This window comes from Pezoporus occidentalis, unplaced genomic scaffold (assembly GCF_034315485.1).
Source record: "Pezoporus occidentalis ecotype Australia unplaced genomic scaffold, CSIRO_AGI_Poc_V1 ctg179, whole genome shotgun sequence".
NCBI lineage: Eukaryota > Metazoa > Chordata > Aves > Psittaciformes > Psittacidae > Pezoporus > Pezoporus occidentalis.
Genome location: NW_026913629.1, coordinates 532,923 through 544,540, shown reverse-complemented (window position 1 = coordinate 544,540; position 11,618 = coordinate 532,923). Strand labels below are relative to the sequence as shown.

At 42.8% G+C, this 11,618-nt stretch overlaps 1 protein-coding gene across 1 annotated transcript in view; it reads left to right on the top strand.

Moving 5' to 3' along the window:
- Positions 1 to 11,618, top strand: part of CUX1 (cut like homeobox 1) — a 271,313-nt gene that overhangs the window by 244,741 nt on the left and 14,954 nt on the right. The gene's annotated exons all lie outside the window — the stretch shown is intronic.

The window sequence follows — 11,618 nt, the reverse complement described above, 5'->3', positions numbered from 1 at the left end:
CACTGGCTTTCCAAACGGGCAGAGACCTCCCCAGTTTAGAGACTGAACACTGAAAGGTTTTACCTGTATTTCTCATCAAGTGCAGCATTTGAAGTAATGCTTTTAGGAAAATGTGTATTAGAATAATTTTGTGTTTTAATTAAAAGGATAAAAAGTTGGAGGAGAAGGAATGCCAAAGAGTAGCACGGTGGCTTTTTACCCTCTTCTTTCACTGCTTACACGGGAAATAAGGTGTTCCAGGCGCGTGTGATGTGGGGCTCACCTCACGGGGCAAGCGTTTTGTAGGGCACAGAGCATGGCAGCAGAGCCCTCCCTACAACATTTCTTTTCCTGATGGATAAAAGCACAGGCAGTTTTCAGAAGATCAGCAATGCCAGAGTCTGGTTTTTCCTGATGTTCTCTGGAAGCAATTTTATTTTCTCTTTCCGTTTCGAGTTCTATGCTCTTACTCAGCTGTGGATGAAGGGCCCAGGCTATTTTAACAGAAATACCTTTATACTGCAGTTAATATTGTCAATTTTTTTCTCTCTGGATGGTTAGGGAACAAAAGAAAGTGTAGTACTATGTTTACTAAAAGCAAGGGAAGAGTATCCCTTGGCAGAGGGGTCGTACAATGGGATGGTCAATATGCTTCCATTTTTAAGGATACAAATTTCAGCCAACAGAATTGCACGTGTAATGGCAGAAATGCATTTAATTACAATTGCTGTTGATGACATAGAATTTGACAATTTTATTTATTCATGTGTAAAATGCCTATAAACAGAGCCACTCTTTAAAGGAACCTATACCAGTGCACTCTGCCTGTATCATGCATTAGTGAGTCCTTCAGTAATAAACTCCTTGCTGTGATAGGAAAAGATCTATCTTATGGCTAAAAAGAAAAAGCAGTTTATGTGCCTTTCTCATTAGGTGAAAGATCTTTGCATTATTTTTAACTTGTTCATAAGGGAACGGTGTAGAGAAAGGGGCTCACGAACATGACGGAATTCTATGCAATATTCTCTGATCCAGTTACTTAAAAGTTGCTGGTTTTCAGTGCTTTAATGGAAGAAATAGGACGTTAGAGAAGTGTGGCATTCTGGTGGTAATTCAGACTCCAAAGTTGATAAATTCATAGGAAATAGGATTGAAGGAAATCTGACAAAATAATGTCAGGAAATAATGGAAACCGCTAACAGTGATTGCAGTCCCCTACTAGAACAGCTGCCGGCACCAGTCAGTCATTTTCCATCTTAAAATCAGTAATTTCTGGTATTCTTAACAATCGTATGAAATAAAAATGCTCCTGACAAAAGCAGGGCAGGGTAGGGGAAAAAAAAAAACCAGCATTTTGACCATATATCCATATATAAATTAAGAGAGTACACAAAGTAATGCACTCGAATTTAAACTGAAGTCTCAAAGTAATCTGGACCGGTGCCTTTAGCAAGGTTGCAAAGAGATCAGTAAACTTGGCAGGCATTTGTTGCCAGCCAGAAGTAAAGTGGTGACGTTTTTACCATGCAGATGGAGGGCACTATTTTTGCTTCATTTGTGTCTCTTCCTAACAAGCAGGTTTCTTAACTTCTCTCTTCTTTCTTCTTCCCCCAGTGTACATATCCTCGCGTATTCTCTGTCTTACAGCCACTGTGTGTGGCTGAGCTGTGAGCAGTTCTTGAAGAAGACTATCAGAAACATGCGAGGTGGAGAGGAAAAGTTGGATCTTAGGTGGGGGCTGGATATTAGCATCCACTAAAACCAAATCACATCTTTCCCATGAGTGAGTGGCAGTTTTGGCCCTGATGAGACAAGCTGCTTATAGCTTCGTACTCCTACATTTAACACACAGATAAAATGGCTGCAGAGCAGTTCTCCGTTCACTCCTGTGTTGACCTACTGCTTTCCCCTGGCACTTTCTGCTGCCCCACTGTTTGAGCATCAGGATTTTCTTCCTTCGTGTTGCATATACAATCAACTTCTTAAAAAAATAAATAAATCTGGAATTTAAAATTCTGTAGAAACCAAGCACTTCTTTCCCCAGCAGTTTAAAATCTTGCTGAATGTTTTTTATTTGCAAGGAGAATCACTGGCGTGGAAAGCAAGAGGTCTCAATTTCTCTTCACCTTAACCTTCTTTGTTTGAACAGTGATGTAGCAGCCCCTGTCTCCTTCATGTATGTATCTGAGCTCTGAAATTTAGAAGCATTATTTCACCAATTTGTTCTTTCCTTCCCATCTCTTTTATGAGATATATTGACTATGCCATGTACAAAATAGAGTTAATAATGAACTTTATAGCAAGAAAAGCCCTTTATGCTATGCCTAGGGACTGGTTTGTCCTACATGACCAGGTCATGTACTATGCCCTACCCTATTAATATGCAAAGATTAAAAGTTTTATGCTCTGAAGGTGAAATTTATCCTTTTGGAGAAGGTTAGCGTTAGGCCTGTGCACTTAAGTTTCAAAAAGCCTTAAAAGCAGGTATGTAAGTGGTGCCATCTCTCTCCTCAGGGATGACTCCCCCCCCCCCCCCCCCCCCCCCCCCCCCCCAGCCAAGTTCTGTGGCATATGTAAGATAACTTATTAGTTGTAAGGTTATTTTGCAGTTGAAGAAGGTCATTCGCTGAACTTTAATAGTGAGCCTCCTCACCAGCATCCTCTGGTACCAGCAAGGGCTGGTTGGAGGCCTGATTCCCTGGCTTTGATTTTCACTGCTATTCCCAAGCATGTTCTGGCATTAAAAGGAAATGTCTCCTTTTAAGAAATTGATCAGATTATTGTATTTTTCCTTGCCCAGCTCTTCTGTGAAGGACAATTGCGGCCATTTTTCAAGCTTGCTTTACTCACAGTGAGTTCAGTAGATTTTTGCCACAGTTCTATAGACGTCTTATAACCGTTGGTTTCATAGTATCATTTCAGTTTCCTTACATTTTGAAACAGCCAAATGCAGAGATTGACTGATTTCTCCACCCTAATGAAACTGTGCAAGAAACGGTGCAGCAAAACTAGATGCCTGAAGCCCCCATGAGATCGTGTCTTTCACGTTTTGTTTGAAGTTTAGAGGTTATTTGTACTCCATGGTACACTCTTCATCCAAAGATCCTTGGAAATGGAGTCATGCCAGGAATTTCCTGCTGTTATGGTGACATACCTGGTTTTGCATGGTTACTGTGTAATTCTGTGGTAATGTTCTGTAACAGCGCAACCTCTCTATTGGCAACAAGAATAGCGGCGTTAAGTTGCGTTGTCCTCTTCTGTCTATGCGGGTAATTAATATGCATTTATAGGAGTTGTTAAATATGTATATGTACAGGATTCCAATATGGAAAAGCCCCTCTGTATATGTGGTATTTGCGTGCTTGCCCTTAATGGTGCAGTAGAATTGCTACAGCCAAATTCATGAAATCATCTGGGGTGTAGGTGAGTGAGGGCTTAAAACCAATATGTATTTTGATTCCTAGAGGATGCCATTTTCCCACTTGTCAGATAAGTTCCGTGATGTAAAGAGGGAATTTTCATCTGAGAGATTGGATTGTGTGAGCTACGTGGCTTTAGCTAAAGAGGAGGGGGAAGATCACATTCAGAATACACCAAAATAATTCCAAGGGTCTGAGAAGTGCAAAAGCCAAGCCATTTGAAAGGAAGGGCCAGACTGCAGTATCCTGTAACAGCTGGTCTGGAAGTTTTGCTTCGATACGCCCTCCAAGAAGTCAATATGCTAGATACTTGTACATGTAAAATACACTCTCCCCTATCTATGTGGAGTTGAACAGTAAAGACATATTTAAAACAATCACCAAAACAGCTGATCAGTAATAAGCCAAGTAGTGACTTAAAGCAGCAGTTCATTCTTGCTCTCCCTAAGCTGAAAATTCAAGTATTCTTAGGAATGAAATAGAAATCTGTGTTATGCAGCTCCTCTCAGGAGGCGAACATCTGTGTTTCCAAGACGAGAAATCAAAATCAGACTTGGCACTTGACTTGCTCTGAAGTACAATCTTATCTCCAAGTAACTTTCCTACAATCGGTCTTTCAGTCAGACTTCTCTAGCTTTTGTTAGCTTACATTAGACCCTTAGTGCTATTTTGATGTATTATTTATATGTGGGTAAATTATTACTAGCTTTAAAAGTGTTTCCAAAGTACCTAGTTACCTCTGGATGCTAGTACAGGCTACATGGGAAGTACTTGAGCATCTAGTTTGTAATGGGTTTGTGTGGGCAATAAGCAAGGCCACATCTGTATCGTACTTTTCTTTTTCCTTGATCCGGGCTTCCATTTCCTTCTCGTCTTCTCTAGAGAGATGGAGATCATGGATCAGTTCTTTTTTTCCTGTGTGGGAGAGATTTTGGTTTAGCTCAAAATGCCTTTATTTTCATTCAGTAGGCAAGTCACCAAACACCTGTATGTTACCCCATTTCCCATTCAGTTTTTTAGGTTTTGCTACTGACCTAAATTTCCTATTTAACAAACTTTCTCTACTTGGAAAGCTATGTGCCTTAATTCCAAATCTCTTTGTGGAGAATAATCTAAAGCACAGTGATCTAGATTGCAGCTTTCACAGCCGCTTTTCATTTGGGGGGGGGGGTGAAGCAAGCACCCATCAAGGAGCGTTTCAGTGGCCCGACACGAGTTGCCCCATTGCTTATGAGCACTTCAAACACTGTGTGAAGTCTTTGTGCAATAGCAGTTCTCGCTGTGCGTTTGGAGGTTCGTATCCCGGCTGCCAAATGCAGGCGAGCCCAAGCTCTAGTTTAGGAGAATTCAGGTTCCTGGGGAAGAACAAAGTACATATCCGTCTGGGTTGGCTCCAGCAGCACGGTGGGGTCTCGGGTTAGAAAGTCCACCATCACCCACAGTGTGCTCGTAAGGCTCAGTCTCACCCAGCGTACTCATCGGTCTGTCAGCATTCAGGAAACACTTGTGGACTTCAGCCATTGCTAACTGTGACCGTGTCCTCTTGTGCCGTTAGTGATAGACCCTGTCTTCATTTCCATGCCCAGAGCCTCGTGGTCTCTGGGTGGCAAGGCACTATAAAGTCATTCCAGTCTTCATTTGGTTTTGTTAAGAACAGGCTTTCACCCACTGGCATCCTCAGCCCTTACCAGCGCTTGTATGTTATTTTCCAAGCTTGCTCTCTCTACAGCATCATAAGGTGAAGTATATAAAGGTGGTTTGTAATTAGGAAAACAATCTAATATGTCCTATTTATGAGATTAATTTTAACAGTTGTTTTTTTGAAGTTTGTTTTTGTTTGATACAAACACAACAGGAGGATACATATCCCCTAAATGGACGTTGGAGAAGGTCTGGGCTGTCCTAGCAATGGAGCGGGAGGTGTTGGCTCGTCGTAGTATCCATATCATGGTGCCCCTGTTGTGTTTTCTAGAGCAATCATTTTCTTTTTTTAAAGTATTTTTATCGAAATGCCTAATAAATAATATTATTTAAATAGTTTTAAAATAATTTAGGACTGAGAATAAGAAGCCTCAGTTGTGAGAGAAGAGACGTAAAATATACAGAGAGAGAAAATACCCTTAGCCTCCTAGAGCCTCTACTGAGAATGTCATGAAGATGCAGTGCCCCTTTGTCAAAGTACATAGTGATTTACTCGAGAGTGTTAATTTAAAATGAGAGACTGGTTTCCTGTGATGTTCATCTTTGTTGGCATATGTTTGAATTTCTGAATTCAGAGCTGATTTTCTTCTCACTCAAAGTTGGTCAAGGAAAAAAGACAAAAATCACCTTGTGCAGCAGCAGCTTTTCCTGGTGTGAACTCTGGAAATACATGTTGTGAATTGATCTCGGTCACGGAGGAGGTGGTTAGTTTTGTTGCAGTGTCAGAACACGTTCAGACAGGCTCTCCCTGGCTAGGTCACCCTTGGCAAGCGAGCAAGAGAAAGAGCTGCATTAAGCCAAACTAAAACCTCTTGTGCTCAAAATTGCCCCTGCTCATGGCAGGGGGAGCGTGTGTCTGCACGAGGGATGATGCAAAGGGCCTCTGGTAGCACTGACCCACTCAGCCCCGCAGTACAACCCTACGGTGGGCAAAGACAGGCGGTGCTGAGCTAGTTGCAGGGCACATCAATCACCACTTCTGAAGATCTGGAAGCGAATTTGCACTTTGCCTTTCGAGGGGGTCCCACTAAAAACCATCCGATGAATGTCCCACGCGAGGTTCTTTCCTTCTGGCATAGTCTGGGAGAGTCAAAGGGAGAGAGAGAGAGAGAGAGACACAAAACAAAAGCCCTCTGGTAATCATTGGATAACCTCTGCGACACAAAAAGGTTGTTCCTGTCAGAACCCTCTGTGCATTTCTGTGTTGAAAAGCGTTTTCTGCCCTTCCTTTTGGGAAAGCAGCACTCGCTGGGAATGCTGCGAGATTGTCGCTGTACGAACCTGGACGATAATTCCAAAGCAGATGGAGGCTGGCTGTGGAGGGGGGGGGGAGGGAGGGGGATGTTCTTTTCTTTCTAATTGTTTCCCTTATGTCCCTTTTCATTTATTATTTTGTTCTGTTTTTTCTTTTTTTTAATGAAAAAGAAATTAACTCTTTGCATTTGTGCAATAACTACTTGCCATGAGAATGGGCAGTCCTTGGAAATGCCCCGACTACTAACACAGCACAAGATGAACTCAAACAGAAAGTGGTGTACTTTTTCCTGAGAACCTTTTCTTTTTTTTTCCTTGGTTTTTTATTTTTAATAATAAGCTCAGTTCCCCCCCCACCCCCCAGTGTATTTGTGGTGTCTTACATTTTTAGCAGTATTTTCTACTTTTTTTTTTCCCTGTAACGCACTAAGTCTTAGGTGTTTTTAGAGCTCGTTTGTTATAGTCACAAATCACAGGTTGAAAAAAGGAGGAAAAAAAAAAGGAAAAAAAGAAAAAAAAATCCTCACAAAGACCCAATTGACCAAAAAGGAAAAAAAAAAAAAAAAAGTTTTTTTTGTTGGTTTTGTTTTTTTTTTTGTACAAGTAGCTTTGAGAAGCCCACGTTGTGTTGCTGTGACTCATCTTTTGTAACATTTTATTTCTTGGTATTTGTTTAAACATAAAGAAAGTAAGAGTTTATATGGCTGGCAGTAGCAGGGCAGCGCTCCCTCCGTCAGCAGAATGGCATTGTTTCTTCTGTCTTTGTTTGGTTAGCCATATAATGTTTGTTCTCAGCACTGTACAACGGTCCCTATATGATATGGAGAAGCAATATCACTGTATGAAACTCACACGATGTATTATTATTATTATTCACTAGCACCCTAGGTGTGATAATTGAAGTAAATATCTTTTATACAAACACAATTCCGCGTGGGCTGTCTTTATTAAGGTGAGACCTGAGTCCCAAGCAGCAAACATTTACATTGGTGGTTCTGGTTCGGTGATGCGCAGGGGATGAAGGGGGGGTTGGTGGGGATTTGTGTTTCTCCAGGGGAGGAAAATTTGCTTTCTGTGTATCAGTTTCCAGGAGGAGGAGGGAAATGTTTTCAATACCTTAAATGCTGAAGTGTTGCATTTCCACACTGTATCCTTTTCCCAGTGGAATTCAAGTGTGACGGTTCCTGCTGCAGTCAGTGGGAGGTGGGCACCTGCCTTCATAGACGAAACAGATGGATTTGGGGTCTGAGACTGCAAGGGGGATTGCTCTAAGCACCATAACCATATATTAGCTCATCTTAAGAGATTCAAGACATTGTCTGAGGTTAGAAATGCTTTAGAGTCAAAACTGAAAGTGTAAAAGAATTTTCCCATGTATTTGTCTCTCTATTTTTACAGATACTTCCTATAAATTCTAGTGCCTTACGATAAGTTGTTCCTATAAATGTGCTCAGTCTTTACAGAGCCTTGAGTTTGAAATGTGGTGAGGAACAGTTGTTGTAATCAGTTTATCAGGAATTATCTTTTAAAAACTAGTAGAATAAATCTCTAGCTTGAATACTTTGGGATTCAGGTAGAGCATGTCTGTGTGTGTGTATGTGTGCACTTGCCTGTGTGCTGCTGTTTTACCTGGTGTGCTCATGTCTATGTTTTAATTGTGAATTGAAGTTGATTTGGGGCCATTTATACTTATTTACATCATCTCCTGCAGTACATATCATATCTTTCCTACCAGGCTGCAAGTTCTTGAGTTGTGTGCCTCCTTGTGGGCTCTGGTCCTGTTAAATAGGGTATTTAATGCCTTTATTTCTTTCTGCATGTCTGTTTTCTGCTTTTGAAATGTGTGTGACAGGTTGTTCCAGTTGATACAAAGGTTCGGAGTTTAACACCTTTTCTTCTTCCCCTACTTTTTTAACCACTGGTCAAACTGTTGGTTGCTATAAATGGTATTATCTTGTATAACTTAACCCTAATCATTTTAATCTTGATACTAAACAGCTACACTTCCAGAGTGCCATGACTCAAGTTGATTAATTTGTGTATTTATAACCTGCACTTTTCTTTAGGTATGGTGGTATCGGCTCGACTCTGAACTACTAAAAGCACACACGTGGTTGTAAGCAAAAGCTGCATTATACTTGTGAAGGCACAGACCTGATACAGCAGAAGCTGGAGAGGGTTCATTGTAGCTCAGAAGCATGCATCCAGGATAAAAACAGTAATCTCCAAAAGTTTATTTTTGGAAAACTAGGAAGGCAAGTGAAGCCACAAGGATGCATCTCAGAAGTCAGGAGCAGATACGTACGGTCTGCCATGGATGTAGTTGGCACTTCCATGATAGCTTCATTGACAGCCCTTCAGAAGGTGCTGAAAATCTCCTTCTCAGAAGAAGTGCATGCTGTGTGTTCCCACAGCCCCTTACTGGTCAGCACTGGGCACAGCTGTATGGCCCCACTGTCCTGCTGGTAAAAAGCTGCTTCTGGAGTTAGATGCCGTAGCAAGGGAGAGGTTTTATGTAGGAAATACGACAGGCATTTGCTGAGTTAATGGGACAAATCTTTGTTTATGGTGTCCTTAGGTGCAGGAATAAGTAAGTCCCCTGTGAGCACCTCAGTGCCACTGGTACTGGCCACGTAGTAAGAGGCAGTCAGCAAGAGGTAGTTTGTCTTTCAGTGGGAAGAGGGCTATTTTTTCACATGGCATCATGTTCCCATCAGGTGAGAACAACCCACGAGCAGCTGAGGTGGTGCTTGTGGGTCTTACTTGTTTCCATTTCAAAATGCAATCATTTTCTTCTAAGTATTTCTGGGTTAAGTGGTGAAGAAATTGTGTGCTTGCCAAGAGAGGGCTTCAGAGAACAGGATTTGATTACAGTAGAGCGTTTTATTTTCTTCTTGCTCCAAGCTATGGGAAACTGATAAGAAAATTCAAACTGTTCTCTTGAACTCTTACTAGTTACCCATGTAATTATCTTCGTATCCTTGGAAATAATCCCTTCTTCTATGAAATCTCTGTCGTTACAGGGTGAATTTATTAAGCAGCACTGTGGTTCTTTGCTGGGGGCTGTTTATTTTGGAGTGGCTGAGCCAGGAGGGAAAGGGAAGGAGGAATCCTTCAAACCTTCCCTTCCCAGCAAGCCCTCCAAAAGGGAAAAGAGAGGGGGAAAAGGAGGGGAGGGAGCAGAAATCTTGCCTGCACCTCTTGTGCTGGCAGAGGAACGCAGAGAGCTGGGTAGGGAGCTGCTCACCCAGCACTCATCTCCCTGCAGTTTGTAGCTTGTTTTGCTCATCCCCAAAACCACCTTCACTGGTGTTATCTCGGGGCACTGATGAAAAGGGCTACAGGGGACTCAGAGAGGACGCTCATGTGCTGTAATGAGGGTGGCAGCTTAGGGTGAGAGGGCTTTTCCCTGTGCTCCCAACCCAGTGCCACTTGGGCAGATGAAGTCTCCAGTTTTGTCCTCAGGTCGGTGGATGTGATCTGGTTTCTACTGTGCCTATTTTTTCTCATCTTTTTTGGCATCACAGCCAAGTAAAAATGAGGAGGGTTGTTCCTGCTGCCTTCACTGCTGCCAGTCCCAGCCCTTGCTGTCTAGGACTGCACGTCTGCATGCATCCCTTAAGGTTCTTGATGTCTTCTCTTAGAGCCTCTGTACCTGCAGAGCAGCCTCACCACTTCATTCTTGGAGCTTTTCTAGGGCTGGTAACTGTGGCTAAAGACTCCTAGGGTGCTAGGAGTTGCAAATGGCTTTCAGAGGTGTTGTCCTTCCCTTTTCATCATCTGCTTTCGTTTTTCGCCCTTTTAGAAACCCTGTAGAAGGTCTGGTCAAAGAATAACCTCATGGCAGGTACAGAGGTGATAAACAAGCACAGCCTGATTGCTACCCATAAACAAAGTTGGAGGCTGATCTCTGGAACACTTCATCCCCAGTATCCTTATTCACTTTTGGGAGATTCTTGGCAGAATATATTCCCTTCATGTGATGGTGATTTTTCATAGGAGGTGAGGTGCCCCTCAGCTGGGCTTTTGTGCTACAACCTGCTCTTCAGTCTTTACCTCTGAAGAGATTTGCACCTCAGAGGACTCTGCTGGGATTGAGACAGGGCTCTGATGCCTTGTAGAAAAGAAACATCCAGTTATTCCCTGCTGCCTTGTCCTGTTTCTCAGCCTATGACAGCTCACAGCAATGGTGGCCCCAAGGAAAAGGCTTTGCATAAAGCTAAGATTGAGTGACTCCCACACAAGTCTGGCCCATGCAGAAATGCTGTCCCACACTGTGAAAAGGTCAAGACGGAACTAGAACCATTGAGCTGTACAACACTGAAAGGCCTTTGACAACCTTCCTGTTGCGGGAAGCGTTTTGGCTCTGATCTTTCTTCCTTGGTGTATTCATAGACTAAAAAGAGGACAGAGCAAATCATCTGGTTGATCCAGGATTGAATCTGCAGCCTAGAGCCTGTCCCCCTCATCCCTTCAGCTAGAAAGCACAGAGGCAAGTCATCTCCCTTTGATTCTCCTGGCCGGGGAGCAGGACTGGGGGCAATCACAGTACTGTCTTTTCCAGACTTCCTTAAAAACTAAATGCCAAGTATTTCAAGAGCCTGAAGTCGTGCCTTAGTTTATGTATAAACCTGGGAGCTCATCGGGTAGAACTGGAGGTAAGACTTTGTGGGCTTGAAAACATTCATGGCAGAGAGGTGCCAGAAAGCCCCAGCGCTCATTTCTGCATAGGGAAGAATGACAGTTTCAACTCCTAAGTAATGTCCACAGCAACCCAGATGTTAACAGGAGTAGCCCAATATGGGGAAAGGTGAAGGAGCTGGAAGCATCAAAGGGCCCATGGCAGACCCAGCTCCCGGAGCTTTGGCTCCCACTCCTCATCCTGGCACGCTCAAACAGTGTTTGTGTTGAGTAAGTCTCCAGCTTTGTGCCTGGGTTTCTCAGCCTTCATGTCAAGATACTCCAAGATTTAGTTATCTTGCCATCATCTTCCTTCCAGTCAATGAAGTAGCTTAAACCCTTTGAAGTAGTGGGTTTCAATGCACTTCAGTTGACTTCTGAGAGGGTAGTTTTACAAAGCATGCCACATCACCTCTCTTTTCTTATTTCTTTACAGTTATGTAAATTCAGGGAGGCCAGACAGTAATGGAGGGAGATTAAAAAGTTACCATAAGGCAAATCAGGGTGTGAACTTGCAGAGCATCAGCTAATTTGCAGTAAATGCCCGTGTGTGTGTGCGCTCCTACCTGGCAGCTCCCTTCAGCA